Raw genomic sequence first — 27970 nt, 5'->3', positions numbered from 1 at the left:
GCCAAGTTTAGAGCCACTGAGGGAGCATGAAGAATAATAGAACTAGGTACACAGGCCACAAAAGCCAGTGTAAGAATCCTGTCAGCCGTATGTAATCCTGGGCTTTGGGCATATTGTTTCTTGAGCACATTATTTGCTCTCAGCTCCATATCTTCTATGAAATGCAGGCTCATGACATCGCTTCATGGGGAGCTGTATGGCTAAATGAGCAAATGTACATGCTATGTCTCAGCGCAGTGTTTGACACATAATGATTATTCTGAGGAAATGGTAGCTGTAGAGGACATCTCTGGTGCTCCAGCATCTACCCCCCGACCCCCCTCTGATTACAGCTACAGACAAGGTGGACAGATTTGTGTGCCCCTGGCTCATGATGCACCGGCAGCCTTCCATACCAGGAAGATGCTTCGGATCTTTCTGCATTTTGTCCCAGCCCCTGGGAACACCGCTGGGCCAGCTGAAAGTGCAGCCCAGGAATGTAGGGGAGTTCAGGCCCCCGAAACAACCCTCGACCAAGAGCAGATAGCAGTTTCTTGTCTTTCAGCAGAACCGTGGAGGTTCTAGCAGAACAGAGGCCCCTTGCCCACCCATATGTTATGGTCACCCAACAGTGACCATAATACAGTATCGGCATATTGTCTTCCTCTTCCCCATCTCATACTTGTTACTCCCTCTCTCCAGCCTCCTGAGACCACCTCTCAAGTCAACTGTCTCTCCCACTGCCCACGTCAACTTCTGCTTTCAAGAGATCCCAAAGTGACACACAAGCTGTCCCCAGAAGGCTGCATTCTTCAATCTGATGCAATGACTTAATGAAATGGCCATTCCTCATGCTCCCAACCTGATTGTATCCTCAACAAGTGCTATTTATGCTGTGATTTGTAACTTGTAACCATGTTATCCCACTCTGCCATCTTCCCCAGCTGTTGAGTGTAGAACCTACAGATGCTGCCTGTGGCTTCCCATCACAGTTCTCTTTACCTTTGGGCTCCTCCACCCTTTGCCACCCAACAGAAAATCCCTGCTCAAAAAGGAGGGGTGCTTCAGTTCATGCATCTCTGACCCCCACTTCCTCTCTTCCCATGTCTAGCTCCTCCCCATTCACGACACCATTGCATGATTGAGCTACTCCATAAAATGGGCTCCTCCAGACACAGACTTAGCTTCAGCACTCAAGGAAATTTCAGTACCCATACAGATCTGAACTTGGGAGAACTCAAACAGAAATGGCTGGGAAAATAAACACAGATAGAGCGACACCCTGCCCCATCCCAAGAAATCAATGCTTCGACGTTCTCCAAACATCTTCTGTTGTTTCCTCTACCTCAAACTCCCATTCATAGTTATTTGGAAAACAGCTTGTAACCATGTGCAAACACTACTCAATGAAAGAAATTTTAACCCAAGGCAGTGTAGCAAATAACCCCCATTGTAACGAGATTTAACAAAGACAAAAGCATCTTGAAATATTGTTGTATCTTTTAAAGTGAAATTATTATCTATATATGGCACTCCACATCTGGTTGTGATACCAGGCTGTGCTTTAGGTGGTTTTTATAGCTTATACCAGAGCCCACGGCAGTGACAGAGACTTTCTCCATCTGCACTAGCCATTGAGCATTTAAATTGTGGCTAGTGAAACTGAGGCACTGTTTGTATAACTTTATTTAACTTTAATTAAGTTTAATTTAATAGCCACATTTGGCCACTCTGGAATGCTATATTGAACAGGCCTATCATTCATCACCAATTATCACAGAAATTAAACTTCTAACTTCTAAAAGAATTATTTTTTGTTGGTTTTTTTTTTCTTTTGTCATTTGGTTGGGGTTAGCAGAATATGATTTTTCTGGGGAATGCTGGCATTTGAATTTTAATCCCACTGAGTGTAATTATTATTACATAGAAAAACTTTCATGCTCTTAAATCTATCAACATTCCAAGAGTCATAAACAAGCCATCTATCCTTTTAAAACATTTTGAGAGTGGGGCGCCTGGGTGGCTCAGCGGCTGAGCATCTGCCTTCGGCTCAGGATGTGATGCCAGAGTCCCGGGATTGAGTCCCACATGGGGCTCTCTGCAGGGAGCCTGTTTCTCCTCTGCCTGTGTCTCTCCCTCTCTCTGTGTGCCTCATGAATAAATAAATAAAAATATTTTTAAAAATCAAACATTTTGAGAACAGGAGCAACTGGGTGGCTCGGTCAGTTGAGTGTCCAACTCTTGATTTTGGCTCAGGTTATGATCTCAGGGTCCTGAGATGGAGCCCCACTTCCAACTCCACACTCAACAGGGAGTCTGCTTGGGTATCCTCTTTCTCCCTCTCCCTCTAAACCCTACCCGAGAGAGCTCTCAGGTGTGCACGCTCTCTCTCTCTAAAATAAATAATAATTTTTTAAAAAGTTTTAAAAACATAAAAGCTAAAGGCCTCTTGAACAAGCAGACTTTCCTCAAAAACTAAAGGTTTGATAGCAACCTTCACCTACTCTCTGCCTCCCTTAGGAAGAATAGTTTAAAGCAGACGATTAAATAACTCTAAATAACTCTCATGTTATTTTGTTCCTCTAATTTGGTGATATCAAGAATCTCCAACAGTGTTTCTTTATCTATGGCCCATATCATTGTTGAAAACCTAGACATAAATGGTATTTTTTCTAGACAACCTAGCCTGCCCAGGAACTATTAGAATGCAGGCAACTGATAACATCAAGTAGCTTGTTGTGATCAATAAAAATAATACACAGTCTAAATTAATGTCTTAATCTGTCCAATTCACTAACGCTGTACTTTCAGGTGCCAAGTGACTTAGCAACGGCAGTACACTCGTGTGCACGCAGCCCCTTTTCTCCATGAACCCTTGTGACATCAGATAGTATGGACGACACCCTCAGTCTTGGACCACTCTCCTCCCCTACCTTCCCATGGCCGTGTTATCTTTGTTTCAGTCCTATTCTGTTTGGGTTTTCTTCTGCCTCCACCGATTGTCAGGTTTTCTCCTTAGCCTCCCACACTTCTCACTCTCTATCTCAGCAGAACAGAATTTGTCCTCGTCTCCAGACTAGCTCTCAGCTACAAGCTGATGATTCCCAACACTGAGACCCTCTCGCAAATTTCAGAGTATGTTCTGCACCCTTCTGTGCATAGAGACCTCAGTGCCACACCAGTTCTAGAACTCAACTCATCACATCCCTCCCATAAACAGGTCCTCATCCCGACAATCATCTAGACCAAGAAAATCAGTCATCTTCGATTCATCTTTCCTCATTTATGATAAATAGCAGGCAAAGCTTCCTATCATCACCACTTTGTGTCAGTTCTTAGACAAACATAGCCTTCTCATTAGGCTCTAATTCCACTTTTCTTCGCTTCAACACAACTTGCACTCCCACCATTTACATCTTCCAAATTTATTGCTTTGAAATCACTCCCCTTACCCAAAAACATCAGTGGATCCCCATGATTTATGCAGTAATCAATCTAAACCACCTCAGCTTTGCACTCACAAGCCTTATTCTTAACATTGGTCCCCCTTTCTCTGCCATAACATCCTTCCTAATATAAATTTTGTTCCCTCAGACTGCACTTTCCCACCACTAAGTTTGTGCCCACAGAGCTTCTCTCCATCCCTTTGCCCAGAAATGCCTTATCTCTTCATGCTATGTACCCAACCCTGGCTCATTTCTGATTTCACCTTCTCTACGTGACCCTTCAGGTGTTATGCCGCTTCTGATTTTTAAAAACAAATATTACCCACATCACTTACCTGTTGTTTATTGTTAGTTGACTATGTGGCATGTATATCTCTAGTCAGAATACATGTAAAGGGCTTAGAGTGGTTCCTGCCACACGGTAAGTATTCAATCACTACTAGCAATTAACAGTATGAGTATTCTTATTATTACTACCACTAATATTATTGTCATGGAAATGACTTACCAATGTATTCTGGAGTCTAGCATAGTGTCTTGAAATTAATATGTGTTCAATAAACATAAATCCCATGTAGTAATTTTTATGCACGGATGCTTTGCAAAGCAATCCATAGAAGCATAGAAAGAAGTGAGTGATGGAGGGGGTTTAACTAATTATTATGAGTGTGGAAAGTAGATTTTGCACTGAAAATTCTTTTATGAAAGTCTTTATCCAGTCTGTGTATACATCCAAATTATAATATATTTAGTCTCTTCTCAGAGATAACAGCACTCCTCCTACCCATCTGTCATGTCAGGTTGCACTGAGAAAATGCTAATTTACCTTTTTGATATATCATTTGACAATTTCTGGTCTCAGATATCACACGCAAGGTTGCACATCAGTGAATCAAATTTGAATCCATATTGTCAAGTTCATATTTAGAATAAAATTATGTTGCATCTTTCATATAAACTTAAAAGTAAAGTTGTATATCAAACGAGTGTGTGCATGTAACTTGAATGCAGAAGGTAAAAGTAAGGCAAAGGAAGAGACTATTATCTTATTGGCTATGAAATTACTGAACCAACTCAGTTGATTTATGGAAGAAGGTTTAAGCAGCTTCGGTTGAACTTTCACAGTGCAACTTCTGGATGCCCATTCCATTAATTCATTAAATAAAAAGAGCATTCTTTTCATTCTAATTATCTTAGCTACACATGTTAAATATGCTAAAAGCTAAACACAAGCAATAATATTCCTGTCATTTTTTCATCTGCCAACTTCTCAGAAATAATTAAACTATGTTGAGAGAAGTAATTCTTCACTCAAAATGATTTTTTACCAATGCAAAGGAAGCAGCATGCAATAAAAATTCATATAACCTAGTCATTCAGTAAAAATAGAACTAGGAAAGCATTAACAGCAATTTAGTTCAATACAAAGGAGAAAATTGCCGGTGTTTACTTTAATTTCATAGGATAAATATATAATTCAGATTTGCCATATTTTCTTAAGGAATTTGGGGGATTTTAGAGACCAACTTTGTTATAATCAAAAATATTTGGAGATTTTAAAATTTCTGAATCAGGAATTTCAATTTTGAATTTATTTGAATAAAAAAAAATCTATATAATTGCTGAGCTCCAAAGTCAACAGTAGAAGGCAAAGAGTCACAGACTTGAGAAACAGCTTCAAGCAGTGAAAGATCCAAATGGGAGTTCTAAGGAGTTCTAAGGTGCTATGGTGACAAAAGGAATCACAGTTTTCTGGGCATTGAGAGGGGGCGACTCATTTTAAGAACATCCTCAGTCCCTCATGCTAACTAAGTACACAGATAGGTAGGTAGGTAGATAGGTAGGTAGATGATAGATGGGTGAGTGGACAGACAGAGGGATGGATGGACGGACGGATGGATGGATGGATGGAAACATAGTTAAATTCATAGATTCTCTACAATATTATAGCTTGTACACAAAAGCCATCTTGGTTCATACGTAAACTTTCCCAGCCCCTAATGCTTTGTATCACTGAGTAACAACAGCTGAACACAACACAGTAACGCAGCTAACCGGAGCAGGCTGCAAACAGACACAGCACTAAACCCAGTGCAATGAGCACTGTCTTGGAGGCGCTCAGTGGGAGGCTTTCCTCTACTTTTGGGCAAAACCTGAAACTGTTCCTCAACCTGCACACATCCTTCTTCCGTCATTTCCAGAATTCAGATGTTTCTCTCTTACATTCACCCTCTCTTACATTCACCTCAACGCCGTTGCTTTTTCCCCAAGGGTGAAATCTAAAATGTACTGTAGTGTAATTTTTTAAAGAGTATTGCGTGTCTTTTTAACTGAATCAGAGTTAGTAATTAGGATTGTTATTTTTTTTTGCCAGGCACAGGTTACAAACTATACAGGTTTGGAATGACCTACCCCAATTCTATTTTTCCACTGAGCTTCGTTATCTTTTAGAGATGGTTTTGCCAAACTTGAGACTTTTCAGAAAAGTGTGTATTGTACTATAGAAGTCTGTATTCCATTTTAGAATTTCTCAATGAAGTATCTCATCCCTGCCCTAAAACCCATATTGCCTATGTTCAAGTTTTAATTCATCATGCCTATTTGTTTGTAAGATCTCTCAAAGGCGCTTCCAAATTTCCATTCCTTTTTCTCACAACCTGATCTAGCCCTGAGCTGTGGAAAAACCTTCAACATTGATAGGTAAGTTATTAATAAATCTACCTTGGTGCTGTAAAGTCCTCATCAAAAGGGGGATTGTCAAAAATTATGTTTCTCAAAAATATTATTTGATATTAATCGGTTAAGTCATTAAGATTTTTTACTCTACCAATAATCTGTGAGGTACAATGTTCTACCTATCTAATTACAGCACTGTGACTCATCTCTTCTGTTTCATTGCACAAGATTTCTTTCAAAAGATAAAAGGTTTTTGTTCACCTGTCATCTTTCTTTCATTGCCTTCTCTTTGTTTCCCGTGTTGGCCTCAGTCATGTGGACTTTGGGATGCTAGTCACCTGCCTGCTATCTTTCTGACATATTTTTGCAAGTATTTTTGGCATATCACTGTGTGCCGAGCTTGCCCTTTCTCTCACGTTGGCTACATACTTTAGCGCTTTCCCCCTCAACTGAACTTTTCCATCTGTCTAATAAGCAATTAATTCCCTTGGCAAAAAAAAAAAAAAAAAAGCATCAGTGGTAGCTTTTAATATATCAGTTTTTAATATATTAAGAGAATGTTTAGGTCCAATTCCAGTGGCATTTCTTGAGCTGTTTTATTATTTTACTTTAGGTTTTCTTTAGCTTTTTCAGAGAAATAGATTTGTTTTATTTTGTATTCAAATGGAAGGAGTAGAATATAGAAAAATATGGACTCTAGAGCCTAGTTTTGGAGTCCACCTATTTCACTATGCAATCAAGTTATTTACTGCCCTGCATCCCAGGCCTCAGTTTCCTCACAGAGTTATGGGTATATTTAAATAAGCATGGATGAGGTGCTTATAACATTGCCTGGCACAGAGTTAGACTACATAAGTGTATAGTGCTATCACTACAACTACTATCTTCCTGTATCACTCCTTTATGCTATGTCATCCCTTGATGGTCTTATGCTATATATTTGCAGGAATTGAGATATGAAGTATACTTTGGGATTCATGTAACAAGATGGGACAAATCAAAGTTAACATCTTCAAACACACACACACACACACACACACACACACACATAGACACACACCGTACATCCTAGATAAGAACATTTTTTAAAGGAATATTTATTAGGCAACAATTATATGGCATAAATGGCTTTATTTATTTTCTTTAAATATTTTATTTACTTGGGAGAGACAAGAGAGTGACAGAGATATTGAAAGAGAGAGCACAAGCGGGGAGGAGAGGGAGAAGCAGGCTCCCTGATGAGCAGCGAGCCCAATGCAGGGCTCGATCCCAGAACCCTGGAGTCATGACCTGAGCCAAAAGCAGATGCTTAACCAACTAAGCCACTCAAATGCCCCCCAGATAAGAACATTTTAAAATCTTGTCAGTCACTCTGCCACCCTGATGGACTAGGAATTCAGTGACTGGATGCTTTGTAAACTGGGATCTCACATCCTTGGAAGATTCTACCAAAACAACCATGCAATGATCTGTAATAAGGGAAGATATGAATTTGAACTCTACTCTGGGACTAATGTGTGAGAAGTCATTTCATTAGATCACTTATTCTCTAAGTAAACAGTAGTTCTCATTCTGTGCCAAACACAAAGCAAGTTGCTGATGGTATAAATATAGACCAAAAAAAAAATCATGGTTCTTATTGTCTCGACATTTATAATCTGGTAGAGAAAACATACAAATAAAGCAATACAGCGTAAGAGCTGAGAAATGAAGAATGCAAAGTTTCGTGAGAGTTGATGGGAAGGGCAGGGATCCTGAACTCAGGGGTCAGAAAAGGCTTCCAGAGGAAGAGCCATCTAAATAGAAACCTAAAGGGTAAATAGGAATTAATGAAAGTCTGGGTGAGAAGTTTTTGAAGCAAAGAGAATAGCAAGTGTGAAAATCACTCTATCTATTAATGACCGTGAGCACCTAATTGTCCTCACTGTACTCCTGTATCCCTCCACTAGAGTCAAGGCAGATTTGTCTGACTAGTGCACTGCTATATATCCACCTCCCAGAAAAGTACATACATGGTGATATATAGTAGGAGCTCGATAAGTATTTGTGGAATGAATGAAAAAATTCATTCATTATTTCTGCTTTCCAGCTTCCAACGAGGAACTCTGGTCAGTTCAGTGGGATGATTAGACTTGAGAGTTTGCAGCAGTATCATTCATGCAGGTCACACATCTCCTGCACAAATAATGGTACATGATATCCTCGTTTTCATATCAAAATCTATAGCTTACTTTTCAGTGCTATTAAAGGACAATATTAATGACCCTTGTTAAGAAAAAAATGATACTAATATCTCTTATCTTTCGATGAGCCTTATACACTGCCATTAAGATTCACATACAGATAGGGCTGTGGGTGTGTTCATACGTTTGTACACTAATATTTAGTGCAGTTTTTCAGCTGTCTTTCTGTCGCAATCATAGAAAAAAATGCAGAAAAGGAAGCACCAATGTCTTAAATACTGGTCAGAAAAATTTGCATTCCATATGGGTTAAAAATCCAATAATTTCAGCTGTAGAATCAAGATAAAATTTTGCCAGGGTTCCCAAGTGAGTCCTGAAGTCTTTCTGAGGAACGACAGTAAAACATTGAATTGAAGTAAACCTAACATTAAAGGTGACACAAGCTCCATTCTGGGAGTCAGTAATTCTGATGCAAGTACAGCGGAAATTGTGAAGCAACCAGTCCACTTCTAGCATCTTTCCATTTTCCCCTTCAGAAACTTTGCCTTCTCACTGCAAAGCCAACAACCCCCCTATCTTTCTCCACTTAGTGTTGATCCTTTCAGTCAATACCACAAGCTCTCTACTTCTCTCTTTATGCTCTTCTCTTCCAGCTGGTCAGCTAGATTGGAGGCTTTGGTTCTGTGTATTTGAGATGTTCATGAAAGACAGTCTGACCCAGTAAAGAGCAGAGTTGAAAGCCCAGTTCAATCACCTACATGCTGCACAGTCTTGGACAAGTTACACAGGGTCTCTGAAGCTCTGATTCCTCATCAGCTATGATAGCGTGCTTTTAAAAGAAAAAAAAAAAAAAAAAGAAAAGTCCTAGTTGCTATCCCATTGGGAAAATGTAACCAATGATTCCACATTGGAGAGTTAATGATTAAAATATTCAATGCATCTTTCCAGAAATATTCGTATGTTCAAAGGACAGAAGGTCAAAGGAAGAAAATGCTTACAGGAAATCTTCTGGCATCAGTAAAGGAATAGTAGGGATAAAGACTTTCCCAGAGAACTTTAACCCACACTTCATGGGCAGCTACCTACTCCACCCATTCCAATGGTATAATGTGGTACACATAGAAGATGATTAAAAAACAGAAACTTCTAGGTAATTAAATAGTTCCAGACCAATTATGGACTAGGATTGAGGCCAGAGCTAAACATATTTAAAGTGCTTAATTAATTTATAACTGAATGAAATTGACCAATGCCTTATATATTTTAGAGTGCAGTTGCCTTTTGAGTATATTTGTATACTTTCAATAGTGCTAGTACTTTTTATTAATTGTACAATATATTTTTTTCTCATTTTTACATCTCTGAAATCAGGATATTGCTTACAATTCATTGAAATTCATTAGTCTCTTTCTTCTTTCTTGGTGGTAGATATTTGATGAATCCAGATTCACAATGTTAACATAAAATTCCAGACGATGAACACTCGATAAGTCCTGATTGAAAGTCAAACACCAAATATGGATCAGAGTGATCTGTTTTATTTCTTGAATATTTAGTCTCTGAGCATCAATTTTAGGAATATTGAAAAAGACAACTTTGAATAAGGTACATTTGTAAAACAGAGTACATTTTAAACTGCTTAATGCACAACCTCCAATAGATTAAGACTTCATTCAAGTTTTATAAAGAATTACATCCTAGGAGTTTTTTTTTTTTGTTTCACATGTTTTTATTTTTAAATAAGATAGGTACTTATAAAAACTAAAGTGAATACATATATTCATATTATTTTGAGATTTGCTCATACTCCTTGAACTATATATTCCCTAGGTCATCACAAAACCTGAGTTTAAAAATCTCTACCCCTTATTCATCAATATTTATGTTAAAATGCCCAAAGTATTATGATTCCTTTAAGCAATTTCTGACTATTTATTCTACCTGGATGATTTGAGAGAAATCATAAAAGGAAGAGAAGAGAGAGAGAGAGGGAGAGAGAGAGAGGAAGGAAGGAAGGAAGGAAGGAAGGAAGGAAGGAAGGAAGGAAGGGAGGAAGGAAGGAAAGAAGGAAGGAAGGGTGAAAGAAAAAGAAGGAGGGATTGGAGAGGGAAGAAATGAAGTCATACATTGATAATGTAAGCACAGTAAGTAGATATTTAATTTTACAAATGTTCCATTACTGTGGGTTAATGTAAACATTGCCTAGTGAGCCCCCATGGGGCTCTAATTAATATTCTTGTATAGTGCAATGGTCAGTGTTGACTCTCATGTACTCATATTCTCTAAGAAATTACTTGTTCTTAAAATGACATTTCTACATCTGTGAAGTCTCAAAAATCCTTATTACCTTGATGTGGTTTGGTTTTATATTTCGACTTGCCATCTTAGGTGCAGTTATCCACAGATCACACTAGAATACATTATGTAAAAACATATAACATAAAAACTCCAGCCTCACACCACAGTTTCACACATTTGTGCCAAAGACAGCAATCAATTCCAGATGCTCTAGTCTATAATATTTTCTGTAGTCATGGAAAATACCACACTGGACAGACCTGTAATACCACAGATTCTCAAATTTAAACTTTCTGAGGTCTCAGAATGATAAAGTCTGACAAAAATCTTCATTGCTTATCACAACAACCAATATACCTCTTGTATTAAACAATTCTTATGTGACAGAAAAGATTTGGATAAAAGCAGGGATAGGTCAATTAATCCAAAGAAATTTCAAAAGCAGAATAAAATCCTTTAACTATTAAAACAAGTATAGTGTTTTTACTTTCCTCTAAAGCTTGACCATAGACAACAAATACAAAATTGACAAAAATCTATTTTAGAATATTTCCTTTACAAAAGACATTGGAAACAGCCCAAATGTCCATCAACTGATGGATAAACATAATATGGTATTCCTGCAGTGCAATAATATTCAGCAAAGAAAAAAAAGAAATGAAGTAGAATACACGCTACAACATAATTGAACCCTGGAAATATTTTGTTAAGGGAAAGAAGCCAGTCACAAAAAAAAAAAAAAACATATTATATGATCCCATTTAAATTAAATGTCCAAATCCATAGAGACAGAGAGTAGGTTAGTGGTTGCCTAGGGCTGGGGTTAGGTGACAGATAGGGAGTGACTGTTCATAGGTACTGGGTTCCTTTTTGGAGTGATGAAAGTGTTCTAAAATTAGATTGTGATGACAGTTGCACAACTCTGCATATACTGAATTGTGCACTGTACACCTTAAATGGGTGAGTTGTATGGTGTGTGAGTTATATATAAATAACACAATAGCTCAAAGTCAAAACTTTTTCCTCCTAGTAAATGGCAAAATCTCTCTCCATGGAAATGGAAATGCCCTGCTGCAAGCACTAAAAAATGAAAATTTGCAAAGGAAAGGGGAGTCCTCAACAGAAATTGACTACAGAGAGCTTAAGATGGAGGCAGTTACTCAATTCTGTTATCTGTGTTTAACCAAATGATTCCAGTAGCCAGGAAACAGATCTTGGGGCCTGAGTAATGTTGCCAGATAAAATATAAGAAGCTCAGTTAAATTTGAATTCCAGACAATGAATAGATTTTTTAGTATAAATGATCCCAAATATTATATAAATATTAAATTAAATATTATACAAAGATTACATATCGGGGGACATACTTATAGTAATATACTGTCCATTGTCTGCTTGAAAATCAAATTTATTTGAGTGTCCTGTACTTTTTGTTGTTCTTATTAAATCTGGCAACCTAGGCTGGTAATTTTTCTTAGAGTGCTTTCTTACCAAAAGCTCAGAGCAGTTGAAAACAAAACCAGGGTAGTTCTAGATAAGAATGGGGGTAAATTCTTCAAACCCTATGCCACCTATTCATTTATTCAATGTTTTGTATGCTCAGTTCTAGGGATACTATAGTGAACAAAATGGACTCAGAATGTAAAGTCTGGCAAAAGAAGACAGAAAAGTGAAAACACAGTAACAATGTAGTATGATAAATGATCAAGGAGGACAAGCAGACAGCAAGCAAAGAGGAAAAGTAAGATGAAATGGACAAAGGCTCAGGGATGAGTAAGACAATGGCTAGCTCAAAGAAACAAAGAATTTCCCTATGAAAACAAATACAGCAAGGGCAGAGTAGAGAAGAGATTCTTTTAAAGAGAAATAAAGAAGCCACACCATGGAGCGTTGTGGGTTTTTTTTTAATATTTTATTTTTTAAAGCAATTTTAGGTTCACAATAAGACTGAGCACCAAGTACAGAGAGTCCCCATATACCCCTGTCCTTATACATGCACGGCCTCTGCCACTATCAACACCCTGCACCAAAGTCGTAGATTTATTAATGGATGAACATATATTGACACATAGTCCAAAATAGTCCACATTATTGACACATCACCCCAAGTCCACAGTTCACTCTTGGTGTTACATTCTATGGATTTTAACACATGTATAACACCATGTACCCACCATTTTGGTATCAAACAGAATCTTTCACTACCCAAAAAATCCTCTGTGCTCTGCCTATTTATTCTTCCCTCTCCCTTCACCCCTGGAAACCACCTATCTTTTTTTTACCCTCTCCATCATTTTGTCTCTTTCAGAATGTTACACGGTTGGAATCATACAGTATATAGCTTTTTCAGATTTTCACTTAGTATTATGCTAAAAAGGTAAGTTTCTTCCATATCTTTTCATGGCTTAATAGCATATTTCTTTTGAGTGCTGAATGGTGTTCCATTGTCTGGATGTACCCATGAAAGATTTTTAAGTTATCTTAAAAGTACTGACTTTATACAGAGAGAAACAAGATGACATTGTTTATTATTTTTAAATCACTTGGGTTCTAAATTGGAGAATAGACTGGACAGTATCCAATAGAAGATTAGCATAGTAATTAAAAAAAGAAATGATGGTGGCCTATAATATTGTGTTAGTGGCTGGGGAAAGAAGTAAGCATAATCAAGGCATAACAGGGAGCAGAATCCTAGGACTTGGTGATTTATTGGTTATAATGACAAAGGACTGGGAGGACTTATGTAAAAATCTCAGGTTTCTGGTTTGGACTGTAGTATCATTCATCGAAGTGATGAACACTGAGGAGAAAGGAGAAACTAATGGAGAAACACATTGAAATCATTTGGGAGCATGGTAAACTTGAATCGTCTCCAATATATGTATGTGAAGGGCAATGTCCAGTATTTGGTATATTAATGAAGAACTCAGAAAGGAGGTCTAACACACAGATATAGTTTGGGCAGGTATCATCACAGAGAGAAAAACTGAAGCTTGGATGTAGATGAGCTCATCCAATGACTTTGGTTAGAGTGAGAAAAGGAGACAGGTCAGGACAAAACCCCAAAGAACATCAACACTTAAAGATCCTGCAGAGGAAGTAATAGCAGTAAGAGATGTTCATGAGAAACCAGGAATTGATAGTAGCACAAAAGTAATGGAAGAGAGTTCCAGAAAGTGGGAGCTAGTTTAAAGCTTTTAGAGACATTAGAAGATTGTAGTATTCTCTCTGACACAGGAATTTAAAACCTAAGTATAGATTTTATATATGTATATTAAAACTATCATATATTATATATCTGTCCATTCATGAAGCATGAAACCAACAAATATGCTGAAATTAAAATAGTTTCTTTCTAAACTTCTGATGGAAGAATTTAGGTAAATTCACTGAAGCTAATTTTCTTCAATTTTTCTTTGATTCTGCAAGAGCCTCAAGCATAAGTTTAGTCTACTTGTTGGATAATCTTATTCTGTTGATAGGGGACAGTTAGTATTGAATGTTCAAGACAATAAAATAAAAACTTCAAGATACCTATTGCTGCTAGAGACAAGGACAATGATAAACTTGACAAGTTTAAATGAAGAGATGGATCAGAATTCAGAATAAAATGAGTTGTAGACTAAGTAGGAATTAAGTCAAGAGGAGGGAAAGGGGGACAAGTGAAATATACAACCCTTTCAAGATATTTGGCTCTAAAACAAAAGAGAGTTAATGCAAACCCTGGACTGGAATGTGAAGTTACAAGATGGGAGAGTCTTGAGGGTGTTCAAATATTAATGGGGAAACACTGAGGTCTGGAGAAAGATGGATTCTAGGCAAAGATGCCAGGTCAAGCCTTAGAGAATGAGTTCTCCTACTTTGTGAGAGAAAGAGGAAAGACAAGAAAGGGTATAATTCCTACCAAGTTTCATGGCAGGCAGTTAAAAAGTGTTTTATCTGATAGCTTTCTTTTCTCAAAAAATAGAAGGGAAAATAATAGCCAGAGCATAAGCAAAACAAAACAAAACAAAACAAAAAAATGGAGCAGTCAGTGGTTGCAGGTAAATGGTCGAGAAATGCACTGCTGGGAAAAATGAAGATATTGACTAAGAACCCACTGTACCTGGGAAAAAAAGATAGTGGGACAAAAAGTTAGTGATAAAACTCTTCTTTTCACTGAGTAGATAGATATTTACACCAATGATAGAAATGTCTTCTTAACACCACTCCTGATGTATTATAAAGATGCAAATCAAAAGAACTCCATTTATAGAAGATAATCTCTCTTTCAAAGCAGAATACACCAAAATGAAAGTGCAGGAAAATCTATTGTTACCACCAAACTTACTTATAAATACAGAAAATCAGGTTCAATTTACTAATCATCTACAACTCCATTATCCATGGTTAGATGCTAGAAGCATTGATCTGAATAATCTAAAACAGCAGATATTCCAAAACGATTTAAATTGGGTTTTGAAAAACCCAATTATTTACATTAAATTTACATTCCCAATTTGCCTCTTAGGCAAGTATTAAAATTAGTTTAAATTCTCTAGGAAAACACTCAGTGATATCAGGGTTATAAGAATATTAGAGTTTAGAGAGAATCCCAGCAGAAACTAAGAGTTAGCAACAAATAATAAAGAAAATGAATCCCCCCAATTTTATTGAGACAAATGTCTCACAGACCTATAAATTACCTCTGAATAATAAATAGTCCCACCATGCATGTATGGTAGAGATCTAGCCGGGGCACATGGACAACTCCAATCTAATCATACTCTCCTCAACATCCTTCATCCATTCACTCGTTCGTTCGATCAATTCATTCAATCTCAGTAATACAAGTACTGAGAACTTGCTCTGTGTCAGGGACTGTGTTAACTGCTAAGATCACACAGATCAACAATAGAGAAGACCGGGATCCCTGGGTGGCGCAGCGGTTTGGCGCCTGCCTTTGGCCCAGGGCGCGATCCTGGAGACCCGGGATCGAATCCCACATCAGGCTCCCGGTGCATGGAGCCTGCTTCTTCCTCCGCCTGTGTCTCTGCCTCTCTCTCTCTGTGACTATCATAAATAAATAAAAATTAAAAAAAAAAAACAATAGAGAAGACCTAAGTAAATTACCAGTTAAAAAACTATGGGTGTGATTTATGATAGTTGTACACCATATAAGGGAAAGCAGTGTTAGGTCTGGTGTTAACTTATGAGCACTTCCCAAGGAAGACAGCCTTAGATTTCTTAAAGAATGAGCAAGAGTTAATCATGTGGAGAAGGAAAGAGATCAAGAAGGATAATAAAGGCAAGGGATCAGCTTGGACAAGGAAGCAAGAGATATCATAAAGCATCTTGGCAGTTTCCCCTGATGGAACCCAGAGGTCAGATCCTAGAGAGATTTGTTTTCCAGGATAAGAAGTGTATCATATCCTGGAGATTTCAGGAGTTTCTTGATGGAAGCTTTGGAATGACATGATGAAATTCACATCTTAAAACACTTTTTCTAGAAATTGGGTTTTGAAAACATAATTATTTACATTAAATTTGCATTCTTAATTTACCTCATTTAGGCAAATATTAAAATTAGTTTGAAAGCTCTAGGAATTCAAGGGATTGCAGGCATTTGGGGAAAACTTGAAAGCAGAGAGATGAGCTGAGGAGTCTGACTGGGACAGATGCAGTGGAACTGGAGAAGCTAAAACCCAGAAATATTAAAGGGGCAAAAAGGAGGCACTAATAGGAGGAAAGAGCCTCAGCTAATTCTACAGTCACCAGTTTGGACATGAAATAGATTTTGGCATTACCGCTCACTAAGTTAGAGATTGCAGTAGGAGAAAAAAGTTTGGGCAGATAGCAATGAGTTCAGATTTAGACATGCCTAGGTTGGACTACCTATGGGCAAAGCCTTTTAGAGATAATCAAGGAGTCAATTAATCAAATAGGTCTGTCACTCAAAAGACAGGTCAAAGCTGAAGATATGGACTGGGAGTCATTATAATATAGGTGATGGTGTGTGGATGAAAGTATAGGCCATTGAGAGTGGAACAGAGAAAAGCAAAGAAAAAACCATAGAGACCTATACACATTATACCAACTAAAAGACTGAGTATCCTACTAGTGGAGCTGAAAAGGCTTCACCTTAGAGTCAAAGCAGAGGCCAGCCTTTCTTTATCCTAACCAACTTGCTTTGATTATTGTACTCAAATAATTCTTAAATGTTTGGCTTTTTTCTTGATAAAGTATGTTTCCTAATCTCTACTTATAAGTAAATGTTGCTCTCCAAAAACAGCTCCTGAATTAATATTGACTTTTTTTTTAATTCAAGAACCTGAATCAACCTACAAATAAACTAGCATTTACATAATATTATGCTCATTGACATTCATTGACCGAGAAGAGTAAAATTTACTGTAGAATACATAATGGTAGATTACAAATGAATTATTATAAATTCCTTCCATTTCTATAAGAAAATTCCTGCCATACAATGTTACTTTTTTGTTCTTCCCAACAAAGGGGAGAATCTTTACTACTTGAATCTTCAGTTGCTTGGGGGCTTGGGGTTTTTCACCTGGTTTGGTCAAAAAGCCAAACGTGAATGTGAGCAGAAACTTGAAAAGGACTTGTACCTTGGAACTGCCCTCTCTTGCATCTGGAAAACTTTCCACCACCATATGAAGACACCCAGGTTAACTGGCAAATGAGAGACCAGCTGAAGGGCTCTAGACGATCTGACCTTCCAGCTGACAGATAGGCAATTGAAATGCTCCCAGCCCACCCAGCTTCAGATGAGCTGCCTGTTGCCTGTAGAGATGAACAAAGCTGGCTCAGAATTGAAGAGTCTCCCAGCTGACCTGGAAAATTGGGAGCAAATAAAATGATTATTATTTTCAGTCACAAAGTTTTGGCATGATCTGTCATGTAGCAATGGATACCTGACATTACCACCTTCCATAGATAAATAAGAAATCATTTAACTTCTTTTAAACAATTTGTAAATTATAATCTCTGATATAGGAAGAGAATCTCATAACAGGCAAATAATTCCTCCTCTATGACTTTAACCAGAAAAACATACTCCACGTAAACATGTTGTAGGGTGCATAGACTTATTCTAAATCATGACAATTAAGTATCTTGAATTTTAATCATAGTTAATAGCATGGATTAAGTCTGAGTTGAGGGACAAGCAGCTCTAACAAGTTTTTACCCTGTAGCTATGTTTTTAAACTTCATAATTGTAATGACACACAATCAGGTTTTTATCCAAATAGCACTTACTACTTACCTTTTATTTTATTTTTGTTTAAAATTCAATAGATGTTCTAAAACAACCACTTTGATAAAGATGCTATGGACATTTCTCAAAAAATCTAGGATGAAAAGTTTTTCATAACAGATATTAATATTGCCACAGAACATTGAAAGAATTCTTTTAAAGTGCCCACCTCACAAGGTAAACCTAGTTTCCTTAATGATAATTATGGACAAAGTTTATGAATTTATCGCCCATAATCCCTCCAGTTTAGGAGGTACTTGATATGCATTTGTGAAGTGAGTGAATGAAAGGCGAATAGGCCAATTGCATTGTTTCAGGCTTTATTATAAGTGGTTGTTATACTTCAGGAGAAGTGATTTGACCCATGATATACCTGGCTTGGTATAATTAATGAGTTATTCATAACAAGGTTCTACTGGTATTGTACTCATAAATGAAACCAACACTAATGACTCTGAAAGAATCATCTCAACTAAGAGATCCCTCTACATGACGTTAGATATACCAATTTTGACCCAGTGCCATAATAGATTGTATTCTTCGTTTAAAAGAGCATAATTAGCCAATGTAACTTTGTAAGATGTGTATATAACCATTGACATAGATATATAAAATATATATTTATCTTTATAAAGAGATACCAGTGCTGGCAATTGCTATCTGAGTGAACAGGTGTGGCTGAAAAAACCTTTGCCTGACCAACTGTTCTTTCCACACTGTACATAAAGGCTATTCTATGGTTGGCAGCTGTAGCCCTATTTGCAGAGCCCACAGCTATTTCTGACTTCACAATTTAAAATCTTACTCTACCCATTACCATTATTCATATATAGCTATACTTCTAACTGGTGCAAGTAAAGATGCTCTGCCTATTATCACTTGGAATTCCAGAATTACACTGAGTCATATGAGGTTTTACTTCGTGGGATCTTTACAGTTTTTCTTCTGCTCACTCTGTTTTTGCTTGCCACCCTCCAGCTTGGCAAACAGCATCTATGTGCGTCTCCTATTGTCATACATTCTTCACACCTGCCCAGTCTCAGAGCCTCATGCTTCCGTGAGAATTACATACACTCTCTAAGTTTAGGTCTTCGCTATCTGACCTGCCTACTTAAAGTTAAACATCACTCACATCAGAGGAACTGATGAATCTATTCAAGAAATAATTTATTAATTTACTTAGTGCTTCTTTATTGAAGCACCAGGCTGTTTTGAGTGCTAAGAATACAGCAATAAACAGAGCCATTTCCACAATGGAGCTTTTATCACAGTGATGCACATTGCTCTTCCCACCACATAGCAGAGAGCACCCTCTCTTCTTTAGTATCACTTAGACAACTCTTTTACACCTAGTAAGTGCTTAATATGTGCTGATAAGACAGGTCAGAAAACCTTATTCTATGCTAGCGTCTGAATACACACATACACACAGAGAACACACACACATACACCTTATCTGCCAGTAAACGTCAGAGAACACTGGACCTCGGATTGATTCCACTTTTCACTCCTGCTTCCTGGATCTCCTGGATCTCCATACTGCCTAGGTAACAAAAACTATGATGGCTTTTAGATATCCTTTGCTAATCAAAATAAATAATTGGCTACCACTGTTCTCTCTCTTTAAACTGGAACATGATTTTGATCTTCTCAGATTTATACTAAGTCTGTGGTTCTATATTTATTCTGCCAAGATTTCCATATATTTTATTAGCATTTTTCCTGAGTGCCTCAACTGTATTCTAGGTGGGCAAGTATGGGTTTGTGACATAGGTTCATCATGGATTCATCCTTTCAACCAGGGATTCATCCATGTATGGGGATTAACACATTGCCTCATCTCTCCTCCATGTTTTTCAAACTCCAATATTCATCAGCACACCCACATCAGATGGAGATAAGACATATAATAAGTGAGTAGTAAACACAAACACAAGTCTAGCATTCACTTAACTTCTTTCTGTGCCCTATGGTCTCAAGCATTTTAGAAATTTATTGGCCAGTTGGTTATTTATGCCCAAGACATGTTTTAGGAAGCTGCCAAAGGGCTACTGACATAATCCTACTATAAAAGTTGTTTGACAAATCCAACCTATAACCAACTTCCTATTTCTTCGTAAAAATTCTCCCCAAAACAGTCTTGTTGATTATTTTATTTTATTATCCAAGTTTCATCTCCCTTTGGACTTTTATAAATACTATGTTATTTCCCAGCTTTTGCCCTCTTTTCAATCTAAAAGTTGGAGTGATAGGGAAAGAAAAATCAAAAACATGTTAATAAATGACAAGTATACTCCTGGATAACTAGCAATAGGGATTGTGTGAATTGCCTTGTATCATGATCTGGACAGTAGAATGCACATAAATATGTTTTCTTTTAATTACTTGACCATGGTCTCTAGTCCCTCAACACTCAAACCATGGAACAATCATAAAACAAGCATTTCTTTTACACTTCCTATGTTCATAGTAATATGCTAGTTCCTGTGAAAAGTTAAAGATTATTATCCTCCCCCAAGGATCCCTAAAATTTTAATGAAGAAAGAAAACCAAATAATGAGATACGTCGCCAACAATAAAATGGCATTTCATACTATTTTAGAAAAATCACAAATATCATTAAAAAGGCAAAGTCAATAGTTATTTTGAATAATGCCACTAATTAGCACTAAAGGATAAAGACAAGAAAGTCTTCACCTCCCTAAAGCAGAGCCTAGAAAATTGCTTTCCCAACTTCCCTCAAAGCTAGAGTATGAGCTCATGACCTCTGCCTCTCCAGTGCACCTCAGATGAGATAGGAGTTTGGAAGAAAATGGAGTGAATGAAAAAATACAGTGTTAAATCGTTGCTGGCAAAGGGGTAAAGACAGCCAGCCTTCAGATGCTGTGGTAGCAATAGTCCTACTACCTAGTGTCCCCTGCAACATTCAGAGCCCACAGCAAGTTGCCCCAGTGGAGTGATACAGCATTGCAGTTTGAAGATTGTTTAGGAATACAAGGCCATCAAGTTTGACTCTCCGGCCATTGCAGAGACTCCATGATGTAAAATTTCTCCTTTTGTAAATTTCTTATTCTGCTTGAAATAGTATAGGTGGATTTTGTTGTTTGCAACTACAAACCTTAACAAAGACCAAACTGGTGAAAGCACAATATGCTTGCTTCTTGAATCAATATCTGTCTAGAAATAACATTATATATATAATGTATATAACTTATGCCTATATATATATATATATACACACACACTAAGTTCAGATCAAGTTTTAGAAAGCTAGAGAGGAAAGCAAGTGGCAAAAGCATACACAGAGAACACAATAAATTTACTATAATAGTGTAATATGCTGAAGGTGCTAATGCATATTTGACAGGGAGGTACATTCCCCTGCGCCTGGCTGCACTCTTCTCCTTTCTCTACACTTCTTTGTGCCCTGACTTTTGTCCTCTGCATCATTGCCCCCCACACACACACACACACAACACACATACTTTCTGGATTTCAGTTGGGTTCACTGAGGAGCATCATGAGGCAGGAGTGTGAGATCAGAGAAGTCCATCCTCTTGGCTCCCTCTATGCAAGGTTTCATGGACTGAAGCCTACTTTGACCAAAGGGCTGGGTTCTGTTCAGGCAGCCTTATTCTCCCCACATCCTTCCTTTGATAGTTTTCCTTAGCTCTTGAAATTCAGAGATAGGAGTGGAACTCCAAAGCCACTAGTTTCAAGATACTACTTCAGTTTCCTGAAGTCTATCACACCTTTGCAAAAAGACTCTTTACAAACTTTCTTTCATTTACCCAATGGAATGTACTATCATTTTTTTCTGCTGGGACCCTGACTAATAAAATAATATATATTATTTGGGGGTACATCTCATATAGAACTATAAAGACCTTCAGGGAAAGGAGAAACACAACATTCCAGAAAGTGGCTAACCCCAGGGGATGGGAAGAGAGGGAAAGTAATTACATTGAGGTTTGGTGATCAGGAGAAATAAAAATAGCAACTATATGTGTAATGTATATCATATAAAAGCTTATTCTTAAGCTGGGTCATGAGGTCATGAATGTTTTCTATAGCATTCTTTATGATTTTTATGTAAAAGTCCATAGTTTAACAACAATTCTTCACTCTCTTAAGGATATCTTTCAGTGAATAAAAATCTTAATTTGAATATAATTTGATTTATCAAGCTTTTCTTTTATGTTTAGGAATTTTTACATCCTATTTAAGAAATCTTTGTTAAAATGTCAACATAGAAAATTTATAAATAAAAATTTATAGAAATAGAGAGTAGAATGGTGATTACCAGAGGCTGGGGTGTAGAGGTGAAAATGGGAAGATGTTGGCCAAAGGGTACAAAATTGCAGTTTTGAGATGAATAAGTTCATCCCAGTGGAATGTACAGCATGGTGGTTATAGTTAATAATACTGTATTATATAATTGAAAGTCACTAAGAGTGAATCTTCTAATAGTCTTACCACAAAAAAAAAAAAGAAATGATAAGCATGTGAAGTGATAGAGGTGTTAGCTAACACCACACTGGTAATCATGTAGCAATATAGGAGTATATCAAATCAATACCCTAAACTTATACAATATTATATGCCAATTATATCTCAATAAAGCTGAAGGGGGAATCTTTGCCTATTTAAGAATATCTTAGTCATTAAAATACGCTCCATGTTATTTTCTAGAAGCTTTATTGGGTTACCTTTCTCATTCAGGTCTACAGTTATTTGGAATTTATTTTTTATATGGTGTGCTTTCTATGGTTAACATATTGTGGCATTTTCATGGCTAATATTGTTTTTAGGACTTTTGCCTTTATGTTCATAGTGAGAGTAGCCTGTTGATATTTTGCAATGGCCTAATAATTGGCTATTGGTAATATTTCTTCCTTAAATATCTGGAGCATTCAGTTGGCCTGGATATTTCTTTACAGGAAGGTCTTAAATTAGAGATTCTATTTCTTGACTAGAACTATTCACTCTTCCTTTTCTTGTATCAATAGTAAGTAAAAATAAATGTTTACCTTTTTTCCATTTGGATAACCAATACATCTTGTACCATATGCTAAAAAGGCTTTTCTTTCCATTTCTGCCTTTCCTGCTTACCCAGGAGCACCTTTAATATAAATTATCATATATTTGTGGTAAGTTTTGTACTCTTAAATCTATTCTTCACCTTGTATGTATCCTAGCATCAATATCTCACTATTTTAATTACTGTGGCTTTATAGTGAGTCTTGAAACCTCATGTAAGTCCTCCATAGTTCTTTTAAGATTATCCTGGCTATTCTTGGCCCCTTACACTTCCACATAAATAGAAAATCACCTTGTCAGAGTTTCTAGGGCAAATAAACAAAAAAATTAACTTTTTGATTGGAAGTACATTGTACTTGCATAATATCTGATACAGACAAACTTGGAAAGAAATGACATCTTTATAATACTGAGCCTTCCAATTAATGAAAATTTACCAAATCTCTCCATTTATTTAGTTCTTTAGCTCATCTTAATGATGTTTTATTGTGTCATATGGAGACTTATTTTCATCTTTGGTTAGATTTATTCTTGGGTATTTGTTGTGTTTGATGCTATTATCCATTTTGTTGTTGTTGTTGTTTTAATTTTTTAAATGATTTTATGTATTTCTTTGACAGAAAAAGCATGCACATGAGTGGGAGGAGGGGCAGAGAGAGAGGGAGAAGCAGACTCCCCACCCCAGGGGATTGCAAGGCTCAATTCCAGGACCCTGGGATCATGACCTGAGCTAAAGGCTTACCAGACTAAGCCACCCAAGTGTCTGTCTTTTCTTTTTAAAAAACTTTATTTAAGCAATCTCTATCCCCAACATGTGGCTTGAACTCATGACCCAGAGATCAAGAGCCACATGCTCTACTGACTGTGCAAGCCAGGCACCCCTGAATTTTATTTTCTAATTATTATTTGATAGTATATAGAAATAAAATTTATTTTTATATCAACCCTATTATGTCCAGTTACTTCACTAAATTCACGTATTAATTCCAATAATTTGTAGGTACCTTCTTTTGAATTTTCTATACCAATGATTATTTTGTCTATGAATGATGGCAGTTTGTTTCTTTTTTTACAAAGTGTATGATTTTTTCTTGCCTTGTTTCTCTGTCTAGGACCTCTGGTGCAATGTTGAATAGAAGCAGTGATAGCAAATATTTTGTTTCCTATCTTAAAGACATAAATTTAAATATTTCATAACTGACTATTATGTTTCCTGTAGGATTTTTCTGTACATATACAGAATTTTCATATTGAGCAATTCCTTTTTCTATACCTACTATTTTTCAGACTGAGGAATTCCCTTTTATGGTAGGAATTTTTACCATAAGTATTTACTTTTAAAACAATACTTTTGCTGCATCTATTGAGATAATCCTATGGTATTTTTTTCCTCCTTTATTCAGTAAATGTGATGGATGAAATTGACTGATTTTTGAAAGCTAAAAGCATTTTCCATTTCTGGAATAATCCAGCTTCCAACTTGGTTATTTTCTTAGCTTGGGTCCTCCCTCTTCCCCCACCCCCCTGCCACACACATACATAGCCCAGAGAAAAATATTTCATTGCAAGTAGTTTATTGAGGAGAAAACTCTGATAAGGGAGTGGAGAAGTGAGACAAGGGAGAAAAGGAAGACAAGAAAGGATGAATTATCAAGCCAGTGGCCATGGTCAGTGACTGGAGCTTAAGGCTACCAAGAAACCTTGGGAAATGGTATAGGCACATGTCTCAAAGCTATCCCACCTGAGACATAAGGGAATTGGAATATTTATAACCCAACCCCTTCCGCCAATCAATCACTGTTTCTGGAAAGTGTTAATTCTCTGGTATCTGTGACCTCCATGCATATGTTCCAGAGAAAGCCTTCAGACAAGAAATGAGTATACTGGAAGGTAACATTGACCCTCCCATAGGCCACATCAGCAACACTAGTGAAATACCATCCCTTTAACATACTGTGAGATTCTCTTTGCTAATATTATGTTTGAGATTTTTGTTTTTATGTTTGTAAGTGACATTGACCTCTTGATCCTCTTTTTGTAATCACCTGGTAATTTGTCATTGTCAATACTTCTTTTTTTTAATATCTGGAGCATTTGCATCAGTTTTAATAAGTTATCTTTTTTTTTTTTGCTTTTTTAAGATTTTATTTATTTGAGAGTGAAAGCACAAGAAGGGGGAGGGCAGAAGGAGGAGCAGACTCCCCACTGAGTGGGGAACTGGACATGGGGCTCAATCCTACAACCCTGGGATCATGACCTGAGCTGAAGGGAGACAATTAACTGAGCCACCCAGGTGCCCCAATAAGTTATAGTTTTAAAGGTGCATATTTATTCTGAATTGTCAAATGTATTGTCATGAACTTTTATCTGTAGTATCCAAATTTATGCAAGAGAATACTTTTATCTTCTTAAACAGAAAGTCCTATATTTGTGTAACTTAAGAAAGCAAAGATCTGTACATAGTGAATGTCTGCTTCCACAGATAAAGGTACTAATAATTTTTCAATGCAGTTTACTCACAGGAAACACAATTAACTTTTACCTCACCTAGCACTAATTACACAAGTTACAAACATATAAGTAGCAGGGGACTCAAGAGTGCAACTCTGATACCAAATCAAAGCAAGAGATTTAGATTTTGAGTTAAAAAATAGAAATACTAGATGAAGCCATAAGAAAGAGCTCATATTCCAGAAAAGTTTGGAGAGAGAAAAGTGCCAGGTTTGAAGAAGAAGTAAAGTGGAAGGAAACTTACAACAAAAATTAATTAGGAAAGGTGAAAAGTAAGGAGAAGAACCAGAGTGGTGGTGGTGGACATATCAAAGAAGGAGAATTTCAAGAGCAAAGAATTGGTTAGCCAAGCCCGATATTAGAGAATAAGGACTAAGGTCATTTGCTTTTGAATGACATTTGAGAAAATAGTAAAGTAGTAAATATTAGTAATTAGAAATATGGATAATGCATCATTTCTCTGATTTCTAACAAATGCCCATACTGAAGAGCTATGGTGCCTGGTAGTTAAGATTTTAAAATGTTTCCATGTGAAAAAAAAGGAGGAGGGCGCGGAGTTCTATACCATAGCCTCACAAGTTGATGCAAAAAGGATAAAAAACAGTTGAAAGTGAGCCAGGTCTAACTCCCTAAGATCAAGAATATTATAACCAAAATAACAACCCTTTTTTCCCAAAACCTGGTATTTAAAGTCCCACAAAGTTTATAATTTTTAAAAAAGCACTGCTTTCTTCTGTCCCTTTGTATCACGTAAAGTGTTTTACCAATCTCTATAATAAAAGAAAAAAATACAGCAATCCTGAGAGAAGTCATCACACTGTCATTTTAGCTGTTTACATGAAGCAGGGAAGTCCGGTGCACCCTGGGAATCTAAACAGAGTGAACTCTTTTACCCTCACCCGGCTTTAAGGACAGTCCAAACTTAAGTGCTTTCTGGAAATCTTAAACATGTAGGACCCGCCTAATTCCAGAATCTCAGCTAGCACTTCCATTAAGTGTAAAGAATCTGACAATGAAAGTATTGCCCAACCCTGCTCCAAAAAAAATTATTTTTAAAAGAAGACCCTTACTTTCGGGGAGAATGTGGGGGACAATTCTGCCTCTTGGAAACTTGCAGTATCTTCAAAGAAAATCTTCTTTTGTTTTTGTACAAGGAGGGAGCTTGGCACATGAAAAACAGGGCAAGTCATCTCTTCAACAAAGATATTTCTCATGTTTTTGCAGAGTAACTTCAGCAATTCAAAGGAGTGATCAAAGTACATGAGTGCAGAAAAGCTAACAATTTATAAAACATCTTTGCTAAATACTTATTAGTTGCATAAAATACATGAATTTCCACAGTTCCAGTATCTAAGGATATTTTTTAGCTCTCCTCCACATTCCTTCTCTAGGACAGAAGCTTGCCTTTTTCTTCTGCAGGAGAGACAAGCACATCTTCCTAGGACTAACATTGGAAGAAGGGTGGCAGAGAGAACAGAAGAGGTGAATCCTCCGGACTCCACTGAAGGGCAGATTTAGTGATTCCAGGCACCCCCTCTATCACAGCTGGAATAGTAGGGCTCATTAATTGGTAAGACTGCTTTTTATTTTCTTACTTTGGTCTGTTGAAAACGATTTCCTAAAACTCAATATATGCATTAAAGTGAAATAATGAATAGATAACTTTTCCCCAACATTATGCTTTACTCCTTTCTGAGCAACACAACCCACAATCCTGGGCCATGCGAGTTACATTGTCAATGTTGTAACACCATAGAGTAAGAAGGAACTTTCAAAATGATCTGGCCCAAACCTCTCATTTTACTGATGAAGAAATGGAGACCCAGAAATGGGTAATTACTTGCCCAAGGCAACACACTTACTGGAAGATTAAGGATTGAAACTATAGTTATGCTCTACCACACTAAACTTTTCTTACAACAATAAACAACAGATAGCATTTTCCCTTTTTTTCCCCCATCCTCCCTCCTTTTCTCTCTTTTTCTTTCTTTTTTTTCTTACTTTCCTCCTTCCCTTCTTCCTTCCCCTTTCCTCCTTCTTTCATTCCTTCTTTCTTTTTTTGAATTGAGTAAGTATTGAAACCAAAGATTAAAAGTATTCTATTCTCTAACCCACCACACTGTCTACCCCTCCAGGCACCATTAAGAGGCCTTCAACAGTTTCTTTGAACTGAAACTTGTCCTACAGGTTCTCAGGTTAGACACAACCTCATTATTTGTTTTGTTTTCTTTCGTTTTTCTTTGTAACTTGGAAAATAACTTTATTTTATGATTTTTTAACTTTGCAAAACTTGGCTTATTCCTGTATTATCTGTTTTAGCATTAGTTTTCTATGGCCAACGCAGCCATTAAATATCAGTGAGTGAAATTTTGTGACACAAGTCAGCAAAATTTAGCATAGTTTCATGGATCCAGATTTATCATAGCACACTAGATGTAATTTTATGTTGGCCTTTATACTAATAGAACTTTAAAGTTAAAAAACATAAACTTTAACACTAATCTACTTATGTACGAGTAGCTGATACCCAGAAGAGTTAAATCGCATTTGTGTCAAGATCATAGTTAATTAACAAT

The 27970-nt window shown here is 36.9% G+C and overlaps 1 long non-coding RNA gene across 1 annotated transcript in view; it reads right to left on the bottom strand.

The window, feature by feature from the left end:
- Positions 1 to 12475: 12475 nt before the first annotated feature.
- Positions 12476 to 27970, bottom strand: part of LOC112934699 (uncharacterized) — a 76068-nt gene continuing 60573 nt past the window's right edge. The window contains exon 4 of the long non-coding RNA XR_011994973.1: positions 12476 to 17418. This is a non-coding gene — a long non-coding RNA (uncharacterized lncRNA). The remainder of the gene's footprint in view (positions 17419 to 27970) is intronic.

This window comes from Vulpes vulpes, chromosome 10, assembly GCF_048418805.1.
Source record: "Vulpes vulpes isolate BD-2025 chromosome 10, VulVul3, whole genome shotgun sequence".
In the NCBI taxonomy this organism is placed as follows: Eukaryota; Metazoa; Chordata; class Mammalia; order Carnivora; family Canidae; genus Vulpes; species Vulpes vulpes.
This window is presented reverse-complemented; position numbering and strand designations above follow the sequence as displayed.